The sequence below is a fragment of the Orbicella faveolata genome, unplaced genomic scaffold, assembly GCF_042242905.1.
Source record: "Orbicella faveolata isolate gen_17 unplaced genomic scaffold, um_ofav_v1 contig_26, whole genome shotgun sequence".
In the NCBI taxonomy this organism is placed as follows: domain Eukaryota; kingdom Metazoa; phylum Cnidaria; class Anthozoa; order Scleractinia; family Merulinidae; genus Orbicella; species Orbicella faveolata.
In genome coordinates this window covers 4127751-4141809 of record NW_028301554.1, presented here as the reverse complement: position 1 = coordinate 4141809, position 14059 = coordinate 4127751, and the positions used below count along the sequence as shown (strand labels likewise).

The 14059-nt window shown below is 37.1% G+C and overlaps 1 long non-coding RNA gene across 1 annotated transcript in view; it reads right to left on the bottom strand.

Annotated features, from left to right (window-relative positions):
• The window catches only part of LOC149107722 (uncharacterized), a 112417-nt gene that overhangs the window by 83091 nt on the left and 15267 nt on the right, over positions 1–14059 (bottom strand). The gene's annotated exons all lie outside the window — the stretch shown is intronic.

Below are 14059 nucleotides of genomic sequence, written 5' to 3'. Positions count from 1 at the left end.
TTGATTGATTGATTGATTAGTTGGTTGATTGATTGGTTGGTTGGTTGGTTGATTGATTGATTGATTGATTGATACACTGATTACATGGGTTATCTAAGTAACAACAGCAACTGCTGCAACCTGTGCGGCCATTAAATTTTTTCGCCCGAAATAAGAGACCTCGCCGATCCATTAAGAAGAAAGGACGAATTTTTTTAGAATTTTAAATGTACATTAATATAGAATTTTAGAATGTTAAACTTTAATTAATATAAATTTATAATTAAGGCGTTTCTTAGGACAGCATATACTCTTTTATTTCCTTTCATTGTTTGCCGATATTTCAATTTTAATTTTTTTAAAGAGAATCTTATAATTCTATTAATGAAAATTTTTAGGCAGAGTTAATACAGTGTCCCCAATTAGCCTACGCGGGTTAAATACATTGACCTTTAAATAAAGTTCTTACTTACTAACTTAATGACCAGTTGATTGATTGATTGATTGATTGACTGATAGAATTAGAGAGCTCAGAATTTAGTTTGTACAGTTGCACGTTTTCGTTATAGCTTTGTAAACTAACGCACGATGGTGACCTCAACTAGGTATTAAACAGAAGATAAAAACGTTTTCTAGCCCACAATTTTTGATAACACAGTAGGAATAAATGAATTTGCCAAATTTGTCACCAATGTCTTTCTGCGCGTCCTTTTTAGTATGACTATCCACCATATACAAGATCAAAGGAATGGCACTCTCCTAGGACTGAATTGTAATAAGGTGTTGCGAACTAAATACAGAAAAGACACGAACCAATCAAATGATCTCTTTGAGAACCACACGCGTGTTTGGGAAAAAATTATAAATTTACATTGCAAATCACATTGCTGTTTTACGTTCGTTGTTTAACATGCACGTTCAATGTTTAAACTGTTATAAATGTTCCTTTTCCTTTGCCATTGGGTATGAAAAAGTATCAAGCATTCCGTTTGTTGCTGCACTTCTGTCTGGAGTTGTTATGGAACTGCAACGACGCAAAATTTGCTAACACAAAAATCAAGATCTATTCTCCCTCAAGATGGATTTTGAGTCTACTCGACAAGATAATTATAAGAACAAGTAACGTATACTGTTATTTATATTGTAGAAGTGTTTGTTAACGTTTCATCACGGAAAGCATTGAACAAAACCCGTTAGCAATCTAATGACACGTCAAAATAAGAACCTTTCAATGATGAAGGACCTTTCAGTGAAGGACATGACGAATTACTTCTCTTGAACTCTTGATCTCGCGAAGTTGTACAGAGCTATTGCACAGAGGACAATTTTGACAGCACCCCCTGGCTTTACACACATAACGGTAGAAAATACCCTGAACCTGCTTGACAGAATGCCAAAAACATTTTCACTGGTGCGTCGTGTTCTGGAAATCCTGCCGTTGGTGATTCTGTTCTCTTCTGAGAGATTTCCTTTGTTTTTTTCTAGTGGAAAAGCAGCTAGATAAAAAAGGTACCGGCTTGTTGGTGTAACTGCCATTGAAAAATTCCAAGTGTGCCGCATTTTCTTAAGTGTGGGGCATTTTGCCAAGTGTGCCGCCTTTTGTTAAGTGTGGGGCATTTATCCACGTTTGCCTCTTTTTTTTTCAACTGTGCCCATTTTTCCAAGGGTGCCGCATTTTTCAAGTGTGCGCATTTTTCCAAGTGTCCCGCATTTCACTAAGTGTATACGTACTGCATTTTTCCAAGTGTGTCGCATTTATCCAAGTATGCCGCATATTCTTAAATGTGGCGCATTTTTCCAAGTGTGCAGCATTTTCTTAAGTGTGGCGCATTTTTCCAAATGTGCCTCATTTTCTTAAGTGTGGCGCATTTTTACAATTGTGTCGCATTTTCTTGAGTGTGGCGCATTTTTCCAAGTGTGCCGCATATTCCTAAGTGTGGCGCCTTTGTCCAAGTGTGCCGCATTTTCTTAAGTGTGGCTCATTTTTCCCAGTGTGCCGCATTTTCTTAAGTGTGGCGCATTTTTCCAAGTGTGCCGCATTTCTTAAGCGTGGGGCATTTTTCCAAGTGTCCCGCATTTTCTTAAGTGTGGCGCATTTTCCAAGTGTGGCGCATTTTTCCAAGTGTGCTGCATTTTATTAACTGTTTCGCAGTTTTCGTAGTGTACCGCATTTTCTTAAGTGTAACGCATTTTCTTAACTGTGGCGCATTTTTCCAACAGTGCCGCATTTTCTTAAGTGTAGCGCAGTTTTCCAAGTGTGCCCCATTTTCTTAAGTGTGCCGCATTTTTCCAAGTGTGCCGCATTTTCTTAAGTGTAGCGCACTTTTCCAAGTGTGCCGCATTTTCTTAAGTGTGGCGAATTTTTCCAAGTCTACCGCACTTTTTTTAAGTGTGTTGCATTTTTCCAAATGTGCCGCATTTTCTTAAGTGTGGGGCATTTTTCCAAGTGTGCCGCATTTTCTTAAGTGTGGCGCATTTTTCCAAGTGTGCCGCATTTTTTTAAGTGTGGCGCCTTTTTCCAAGTGTGCCGCATTTTCCTAAGTGTGACGTATTTAGCTATTAAATTTTCTAACCTTGTCAAGGAGTCCCCCGGTAGCCCAACGGGTTACGTATGTGACCTGCTGTGCCGTCGGAAGGGCATATATACGCTCGACGCCAGTCGGGGGACACCGCTTTTATTCTTTAATTCTTTTTCCTTTTGAACTCAATAGATAATTTGTTTTTTGTCTTTTCTTTCGTTTGAAGTAAGTTTTATGTGAAAATGCTTTTTAATAAAGGGTATCCACTTTAAGCTTCCGTAAAATGCCTAACTAGTCATGCCTTCATTCTATTTAAGCCCTAAAAATTACCTACTAACCAAATATGAAGATACCAGAGCCAATAGAACACCAAGTGTTGATTTATAGCGAGTTTTTCAACCGACTTGAAAAAGGCTTTATTAAAATGAAAAATTATTTAACATTTTTAGTGATGGTTTTATTAGAACTTTATGGGACCTAAGGTGACACGGAACTAAACTTTGGCCTAAGATTTGGCAGCTATTAAAAGGTTCGCTAAGACGGCGAGTTACTATTGTTAGAAGAACGGAAATCCTTAGAGTAGCTATAAGTTATGGAGACGCCAATCTGTTTTAGGTTTAAAAATATTTCTTAATCCATGTTGGTTAAAGCAAAATTAGATTGCCAGAAACACCTATATTGTTGTTTCAGGTATTTAGCTAGTAAATGTTTTAACCTTGTCAAGGAGTCCCCTGGTAGCCCATTCCCTATTCTTACAGTCAAACCAAGTGAAGCGTACCCCTCAAGATTACATTAATGAATTGACTATTTGAATGTTGAACTCGCTAGTCATTTCAAAAGCAACATTAAATTGGCTTTTTTGAGCATTAAACCCATTAGCCGTATTCTTGGAACGACTAGTGGATCCAGTTTTCCAATAATCAACTCATTATAACATTCTTCAAACGACTAGCCGGTTCAATATTCAAATAATCAATTCATTAATGTATGGGCGCTTACCATTCGAAAAAAAATTCTGAATTTTTTGAAACGGGGTCAAATGGTACGGAAATTTCTCAGGAAAAGTTCCAGAAAATCCGGAAATTGTTGAATTTCCGAAAAGCGAACCATTCAACCGAAAATTCAGGAAATTCCGGGGTGAAACTCAAACGGAACGCAAATCAAAATTAGCAATTTTCTATTCAGCGCTAGTTCTTTTGGTCGCGATCACCACGATCAATCCATTCGCCCTAGAAAATTTCCGGAAATTCACACCGGAATTATTTGGTCTAATGGAAAGCGTCCGTAATCTTGGGGGGTACGCTTCACTTGGTTTGACTGTAAATCAGAACAAACGCAAAAGCGTACGCGTTAGTTTACAACTAGCGCGAGCAGATCTTATTATTCATTCACAGCGCAAAATTGAAGTCTCGTTTTTGATCTTGAAAAACTCACCTTTTCCATTAGCTCAGAGCACAAAACTACATATAAGCGCCCTGGTTCTTAGACTCTGCCTTATTGAACGCCATCGCTGAGGAAAAATCCGCTAGAGAACCTCACAACTCTCACCGTTTGATCACGCAACGTAGCAACATCCACACCAGAACCCACGACACGTGCGTGGATCCGCGCGGATATTGTCGCCAGGATGACGCAATTTGTTCTAATAATAGAAAAATTGTCCCATATGATAGGTGCGCCCGGATACCAAGACTTACGGTCTCCGTCCCCGATTATGGCTCCTGATGTTATATTGAAGCTTCTTAACCCTTGCCATACCTTTCTGCCGACAGAGCCGATGCGCAAACAGAGCTGACTACTGAAGAATAAAAAACGACGTACCCAGCCGTTCTAGACATGCAACAGATACGACCTAAACTCCCTGTGTTATCAACCAGGAACATGGTCAATATGGACCGCGAGGAATGCAACTTGAATCTACTAACACATGCGCAAATTATCACCCATTTTAAAGCAGTTCGCAGTAATGAAGTAGATTCTATTTAATTGCGTTTAACGCTGTTTCTTTTGAACGTTTTGTTAAACCGAATTTATAGGTGAAATTCTGGCGACCTCGTGATCAGTGTTTCTGCTTGTGAAGTTGTCTAACTAGCTAGATCCCATTCAACTTTGCTTTGTCTCAAGATCCCGTGCAATCATCTCACACTCTCTTTTCCTGGATCGAGGGAGAGATAGCCCCCCCCCCCCCCCCCTCCGGGGTGCTCCCCTGTGTGAGGTATATGGTTATGGGCCCTCAAACGGTATATAGTTTTGAAGCCATTCTGGTCTGAATTTGACCCTTTTGGTCTGAAAAATTTTTGTACACTCCGGTCAGTCCACGCTCTCTTTTCCGGCTAGCGAGAGAGATTAGCCCCTTGCGGGTAGCTATATAGTTATTGGGCCTCAATAAATCAAAAGAAAGAGAAGTCATTTCGGATCTCCCAGTTAAGGCTCGCCCTGAGCGTGTGGCATTTGGCCTCTCATCGGCATCTCCCTTGTCTGTTTTCAATTTTCAGTTTTTTACTATCGCATACTATTTACAGAAAAAAACACTTAACGTAAGATGGTTTACAATGATATGGGGAAAATAAATACAGATAGAAATTAACTAGAAGAAACAATATTTAACATGCTAAGTTAATTTAAATTAATATTTACATTAAAGACGATATTATTATCATAAAAGAAGAAAGATACACATAAATGCAAGCTAAAATGAAGGAATTGATGAATGCAAGAATGACATCACTTGAGTCATCTTCTTCTCCGGGCTTCTCCCCCAGAGTCAAGACAAACCTTGGCTATATTTTTAACGCGAAAAGAGCGCATTACTACATGAGCATCATGAAAGAGGCTCATTCAAAAATGCGCAATAATGGCGAAAGCGACGAGTCGTTTAAGAAAAGGTTTACAGCTGACCGATCCCAGCATTTTGACATCTTACAAGCAAAAGAAGCTACCTTCCTATGTGCGGATGGCTGTTCAGAAAGGGCGAGTGAGTTTTCCATGCCAGGGTACAAGTTGAAGCCCAGTGATGGAAGAAAACTGAACTTGTCCACCTGTCACGGTTATTTGGACGAGATGAGCCATTCATCGCACAGCTCTCAGAAGGGAATTATTTCACGAATGCTGCAAGAAGCAGAATCACCACCAACACTACCAACCTTAAGTAGGGAGTCAGAAACTATGTTTACACCTTCATGTACCCTGCATGAAGAGTACACTCTGACTGAAGGCATTGCTGATTTCAAGTGACTCCCACAGCAGCACAAGCGGCAAAGAAGAGCTCGACGACCGCGAAGATGAGTACCGGTGAAAGTTGTATTGGAAAATAAGAGTGTTAGTTTAAAGTTCTCTTTAGTAGCTACAAATATCTTTTGTCATCAAACGTTATTTTAAAGCAGAAGGAAAGTTTGTTTTAAACTTGTATCCTGTCTACTATGTTTGTTCTAGAGCTATTTTTTTGATATTAAAACATTGTGCCATTTCAAAGTTTTCCTAAAATATTTCACGTGAATCCCCCTTTTTCCCTTTTTTTTGGGGGGGATGACCCCCCTTCGAAAGCCATTTTTTTCAGTATGCTACCCCCCTCCCAAATCCTACCAGCACCCAGGGTTTTTCGACGCGCCGCACACACCCACCCAAATGTTTGTGGAAAACCCTCCGGCAGATGAGTAAACACCATTACAACCAGCTTCTCGAAAGATTGAAGGGGAAAAGGTTGAAGGTTTTTGTAAGTGCGATGGAATCCTTCATTCTTGTAGCTCTCTCCAGGGTTTTGCCAAGAGAAGAACTCTCGCGTGTTTTGCAATCACGCGCTAACAAAAAGTCAATCTATTTTACACGTGGTCAAATGCTTAATGGCTGACTGCCTATAAAATTCCTGCTAATAGGTACTAAGTCGGAGGTCCTGTCCGGTCACAACAGTCCACAACTAAAATATCAATCCGTGAAGGCACATGACTGAAAGTCGATTAACCCGACAACAACTCGCGCGGGTAACGCGCGAGGTGAGTGAACTCTCCCAGCATTCTTTGCAAAACAGTTCGTTCGTGCTGTTGAACCGCGAAAGTTGAACGAGGCTGATCAAAGGCAGGCATAAAGGTTAATTTGTTTTTATTTATTGTATATTTAACACCTTTCGTTACAGTGCTCTCATGCTTTGTTCGCATGGAGGACTTTCTGCTTATCAAAGTGGACCTGTTGTATATCCAGGGGAAGAAACTTTGCTGGGAGCTGGAGAACTTTGTTGGCGAGCGATTGAACTCGAATTGCAGGCAAGCGTTATGAACAAACAAAATATATTTGATTTATTTAGATTGTTTACTGCAGTGAGATGTATTTCTTCCCATTTTGATCGGGTCCCAGCTAGCTTCTTTAACTTCGTTCTGTATGAAACATCATCGTGTATGTTGTGATTTTCAGTACCCCCTGCCACAGTATTTTCGCGAGTGTTGCTCCCCCCCCCCCCCCCCAGCCGCGGTATCTTCAGTATTTCCGCACGCATGGGTAGTAGACATTAGTAGATATTAAAACAATGATAATATGTACCTTATTTGTTACACGAAAAGGAAGCGAATAGACTTTTTTGTATTTTATTTCTTTCTTTCTTTCTTTTAGAGGTGCCATGTAGTACAAGAACATACAGATCGGCACATACAAACATTACAAAATTTACAACAATTACCTTAATTACAAACTACAAAGAAAGCTACACTGCACTACATTACAAGGATTACATTAACTAATTCAACTTAAATAAAATAAAGAGTAATTAAGGGAATCTTAGAAATAAAATGATTGCCTAATTAAGGAGATGCCTTTTATAGAAAAGCCATCTCTAAACGTGCAAACGGATTTGATTCGTGCAAAGCTATTCACTTAAAGAACTTGTGATCCTTTGTTATTGTGCTAATTTGTAGAGATTATAAGAGTACAGAAATCAAATTGTTACATTAATTTATTCACTTTGCCATGAGAATGGTGTCACAATGATGCTGAAACGTCGACTATTAACTTTATTGTTCACTTGAAATGGATTTTGTTTTTATTTGCAATAAGACATCAGTTTGAATTGCTTTTTAAAATTTATCAACTAACAGCCTTAAAGATAAAGATCCCTTATTTAACTTACAGCGGTGAATAAAATATTTACTTTCAAGAAGGGCGTAGTTGACTAGAATGCTTATATTATCCATATTTAAAATGCCAAAAAGAACATCATTGATATCAAACCTAACAGCTATATTTAAAGAATTAAGAGCAACCTTCAAATCATCCCAAAACATAAACACTTTTCATTGTACAATAGAAAAAGAGATGTTCTATGGTCACTGACTCCTTTTCACAAAAATCTTGTAAGGGAGAATCTACTTAGCATCTTGTTTGTGTATAATATCCTCTTGGTAATAGTTCATATTGAATTTCTCTTAATTTCGTATCCAGTGTTGTTTTTAAGGGCAGTAGATATATATTTTCCTAGTCTAACTGGGATGTGTGCATGCTGAAAGCTCTGTTATATTTCTTTTGCACTGTTGGTATACTGGATATATGTATCTTTGAAACAAAACTGTCATATAACTACTTTGATTGAAGATTTTGGAAATTGACTTTTTCCCCTTCAATGCGTAAACTGAAATCAGTTTGGATTAGATCATGAGCTTTTGAGAAGACAGAGTTCTTCTTTATATTTGTTTTTAATATTTTGCACCATTCTTCTGGAAAAGCATTGAAAGGACTGAAAAGTAGAAAATATTCAACTGGCGAGAGAGTTGAATATGACGGTTTTGTGAAAGATAAAGTGGCATTCAGTGAGTCTTCTCATTGCAGTTGGTGAGGGAAGTGCTGGTGATTGAGTAAAGTATTGTAAATTGTTTTGCATGTGAACTTTTCGATTGAAAGTGGTACATTTCAGTCGATGGTAGAAGACATTCCTGCTTTAGCATAGTTTTCCATTTATGTGGTATTGCAGATAGAAGGCTGTAATACTGTAAAAAATTACTCTTGACGTTGTACAGTATTTATGCATGAAAGTTTTAAAAGACACCAAGATGTTACTTTCGTTGTTGAAAAGGCACAAGACATTTTCAGTGCTGACTTTTTTCCAACCAGGGGAAAAAAAAAAAATGTCTTGTTTACTCAAATAACCTGATTATTCCATTTTATTTGATTCAGCATTATTAATTTTCTGTCAGTGGCAAATTATATCTCGATAAAATTTTGGTAAGTTTTCATTCAGGGGTTAGGTATTGAATGTCATTGTTACACTGGAAAAGAAGGTTGCTGCCAACTTTAGAACGTAAGGATCGTGGGATAAATTTCCATGCACTTTTATCAATATTAATGCTTTATCGAATAACGTAAAATCTAACATGTTACAGTCCACCCTTGTTCTTATTTTTAATTATTATAGTTGGTTTTTTTAGTTTTGGATTCTCGTATGCCCATATGTACATGTAATGTTTACTTCATAGGTAAACTCATTTGGATTGTCTAACACACTGGAGATAAAAGTTAGTTTGGATATTGCCAACGTTTTGACTAAGTTTACTGTTCTATATAGATAAATTATGTCTTGAAACTTTCAAATGTTGAGTGTGTTTTTAAGTTTAGGCAACTTTTCAAAGAAGTCTTTTTTAGTGGTAAGATCCTTGTCATATGAAAAATATACACCCAAGGCATAGACAGGCTCATCGCTTGATTTTAGATTTAGAATGGAATATTTTCTCTGATGTAATGATCCCAGCTAAAGTATTTCTGATTTAGATTGCTTTATATTCGGAGACCAGAACAGTTTTCAAATTGTTGCAGCAGCCTATGAACAGACCGAATATCTTTAACAAAAACAGTTGTGTCATCGGTGTATTTCACTTAGTGTTAGCCACTAAACTATGAACATTTGTACAGTATCTAAATTTTTCTATTTCTTCTTTTGAACAGCTGAACACAAAATACCTCAGGACAAGACAGGAGGAGGATATTATCCATAAGCTTATTCTGGAATAATGATTTTTTTTTTTTTTGCAATCCAGGACCAGGTAAACACTTGTGTTTTATGCAATGATCAAATCAAAACTTAACCTGGTTCCTTGAGGGGAATTCCCCCAAGGGCATCTCTGCAGGTTACCCCAAGTCATCAAATTCTAGGGCAGAAAAATATTAAAATGCACCACTTTTTTTCCTTTGTTAAATGATGCACTGTTACTATAGGTTGTCACAGGTCAGGATCCAAAATAGCCTGGGAATTTTTAATTTTTCGGAATCAGAGAAAATTCAGGGAATAAATGGAGAAAATGGGAGGTTCTCTTTTGTATACCCTGGAACAAAACTAGACCAAACTACTGAACTAACTCCATTCAAATAAACACCTATCCTTGGCTTGAATGTGATGTCATCATTTTCTAAAATCTAAAACTAAGGAGCCACCAAAGTTTTTATCCTCGTCAGGCATAAGAGGGGGTAAATTCATATCTGTTTACAACTTTTCAGCTCCGTAGCTTGCTTCGTCTGGAAACCAGTGTATTTTGAATTTCAGAGTTTTGGCGGTGCGTGACAAAGCAACAAAGGCGTTTGTCAAAAAATATATACTTATCTCATGATTTTTAGCCCATTGAGAAGTTAAAGTATTAGGAAAAGTGCTTATGTAAATGTTTGTTTGTTCAGTACAGATGATCAGTCGCCTAGATAAACAAAGTAAGTTCCAGATGTTTGCACTATTTTCCAGCTGCCATGGTGGTGTCCCATGGAGGTGCACCAACATGGCAGCTCCATACTGGGCTCTGTAAATTTGTGCAAAATATTTCGATGAATATCTGAAGTTTAGTGTCTTCTTTACCAATCTCCTATAACATCATAATTTATCCACAGAATGGTTTTGAAATTATTTTTTTATTGCGTGACAGTGCAAGCCAAGAATAGAACAGCACAGATTCAACAAGTGACCACCAAACTTACAAAGAACAGACACTACTCAACTTATACCAACAACTACTCACACCTACAGTAGTCACTAAGGTATTTCTTGACCTCAACACAAACTTCACCAAAATTAAACCAGTTGAATCTGACCATAGCTGATAGGTCACTGATTACTACCCTTTTCATAATGACTTGACAGTTTCTCAAAGCATCAGTCCTTTCACACTAGACAAACTACTTCATGAAACCTGTCCACTTTTTTCTTTGTGGTTGGGCACCTCAGAATGGGACAGAGTGACTTCCTCAATCCCCCTCCAACACCCTTGCCCCCCACTCTCCTACATGTACCTTGTCATGATTCACTATTATTTCCCAGGGATCCCCCGGTTAAGGATTAGTTTTGAGTTGATCATTGTATTCCTTGATGTAAACCAAGTTCTGCTTTTAAGTTTGAAATACCACAGAGATGTAAATAATTTAAAATGCTTTCATGGGCTCAGTAAGTAGATTAGTTTTTAAACTGGATAACATTTCATTTGGTTATATTTTATGTTTTTACTGTATTTCCTCCTTTAAACCCCTGCTGGACTTCCTGACTTTTGCCCATAGATGTATGTAAGAAGGGGAAGCTCTTTGGGAGAAGGGCTTAATAGTAATGTACTGTACATTTAGCATATCAAAACTGAAATTTGTAGGTTGAAAAGGGGATTTTGAAAGACTTCCCTATTAGAATGGACTCAATTGGGGGGGGGGGGGGGGGGGCAAGCAGCACTGGAGGGTATAATTCTGCTTTTATCCCTGATCTGGGGTACTGAATGTTCAACAAGTAAAAATAAATGGGCAGGTTGGACTCTTAACAGATGGAGGGGCCCAACTGAGGAAATACAGTAAATTTCCATGAGTGTGAGATCACTTCTGAAAGATGATGACTTATCATTTCAGTCATTCTTGTTCTACATGTGCATGTATATTTTAAAATATTTCTGCAGTCCAATTGTAAAGAACATTTTTTTCCAAAAATTTCCTTTCTAGCTAGTGAAAAATGAAACTCGGCATCAGAAGTCAAGGGATTTTGTTTTCAACTTAAAAAGGTCACTCCAAAAAGTTTATTTTTTTGTCCTTGCCTATAGCAAGTAAACATTCAGCTTTTTCCTTTCACCAAAGTTTCAGCCTCTGAAGTGCCTGCTATCCTGAAGAAGTTTGTCTTAAAAGAAGTGACTTCGGAGTCCACCATTTTTAAACTGTACTTGGCAGCCAGGCAGTGTTTATGTGACTTCATTCCGTCTGACTCGAAATTGGCAGGAAGGAGAAAAACCTGCAACTGACTTGCATTACAAGATCAGCAAAATGTATTTGCACATCACTATCTTCAATGCTATCATTCCGGAGTCTGGAGCATGTTTGGCTCAAAATAATATGGCTTAAGAGCAGCCATAACCTAGAGTGGTTAGTTCAAAAGGCTTGTCGGAAGCCAACTGGACAAAATCTCTTGGATGGAATGACAGAATGAAAATGTGGCCTGGCTGCTGAGTACTGTTGAAAATTTTTTCTAACCATTTCAAAACAACAAACAACAAGAGGTCAAATGAGTTTGTATTTACATGCTGTACAAAAACTCTGCTGTTCTGACCACAGTGTCTTGATAAATAAGTTAATTGCTAAGAAAGTGAATATAATTTGGCAAATTGATAATAGAGTGACTGCTAAATCGAAGACTCCTTATCAAAACATTTTAAGGACTCCCTGATTTTAGCACTGGTTGTTACAATTGACGACTAGAATGAAATTATTGAGTAACTAATATTATTACTCTGAAAAGCTTGTTTACAAATTCTATGGCTTGCCTGTAATTTGTTTTGAAGAATTCTTTGTTTATGTTTATTCACATTCTTCTCTGAGGTGTTATCCACTTTCAACAAATTTATTTAGAATGCATGTTACTGTTTACAATGTCTGGTAGTTTACAATTGACTTCTGTTTGGCTATACATGTCTGTGGTATTTGTAGTTGCTCTATAGTGGCCCATTGGTACAAATATGACTTCACCATTTAATTTTGTGCCTTAACACTTATCCCTTCAGCATGAGTTTGTAAACAATACATTTTGTAAGTTACCCAAATCTGCAAAATACTCGGAGAATATGAAGACTGACAATTAAAAGGTTTGAAACATTTTGTTTTGTTCAATATATTAATCACAAGTTAAGTGCAATGTGCAAGTCAAGTGTTAAACTGAATTATTGATTAAGTAAAAAAAATAATAGTAACTGCACGTTGGTATTCAAAACTTCTACAGGGCAGGGGGATGGGTGTTTTCAAGCTCCAAAATGTCAATTGCGTATCACCTCAATCAAAGAGATTTAGTTTATTTTCAATTTTTCCACCGAATTCCAATTACTTTGACAATAAGGCATTATCAAAATGAATTATTGATCAATAAAAAATGAACATGGTGATTCAACTTTGCTATTCAATGGTTTTATCGCAGGCATTTTATGGAGTTCAAAAAAGTTGCGAGATTTCAAAAAGATTTAATTTTCATGTCTGCCAAGCTCTCATTACTTTGACTATGTAGATTTATTACAATAAATTATCGATCAAAATTGGGATTTCACACTGTGATTCAGATATTTCATTTTTTTTTTTAAACTTAACTCTCATAACTTTGTTGATCTTTTGCTGAAGGGATAACTACAAAATTATAGAACTCAATTACCAGCTCTATTTATTAATCCCCTTTAAATTAGGCTATGAAGTCTTGGTTGTAGAAAAAAATCCATGAAAATAATTACACCCCATTTTGGGTGTGTTTTAAGTGAAGTCTCTTGATAAAGTAACATGGGCCACTGTAAAGTTAGTGATATGAGGGTACAAGGAAAGCGCTGCTGAAATGCAATGTATGTTATAAAGCTCTCAGACCCACAAAGACGCACTACTTGATGAAATAGCTGTCTCTACATCTCAATGCAATATATGTAATCTTGAAGTCATATTTACAGATGGTCTTGAAATATGGCAATATTCTTTATTATAAATTTACACTTACACAGAAAAATTTTAAAAAACTTAAAAAATGGCACTTAATTTTCTTGATTTAGCCTTCTCTAATCCTGGATATAATTTAATTTGTAATTCATGTTAAAAGATTTTCTTGAAATGCTACAAAATCTTAAAATTATTTGAAAATCTACTATAAAAAAAAAAAAAAAGACAGAAAAAAATGCATATAATTTCCTTGAGGATGTAGCCGTCTCCAAAGTTAAAATTGCATTTAATTATCCAGTCGGTGTTTTTGTAATCCCGTTTGTAGTGCGTCTTTGTGTTTAATACCTCATTTCATTGCTGTATTTGTAAGACACAAAATGTGCTTAGTTGCTCAGTTTGGAAAATGGCTTGTTCGGATTACTTTTTCTCGGGGCCAACGTTTTTGATATCAGCATCCACCAAAAAAATCATTGCCGGGTAGCGCGCGTTTTTACTGAATTAGCATTTTATTTTATCGCAAGGTTTGTTGTTAATTTTCAAGGAGTTGCAGTGAGTTACAGGTTCTTATCTCGCACATTCTATTTCATATTCAATTGCCCGTGCTTCTATTTAAAGGCAGCCAATGTTACGCAAATTATAGCGTTACGTGCAAAGACTTGCGTCACGCTTACGTAAAGACG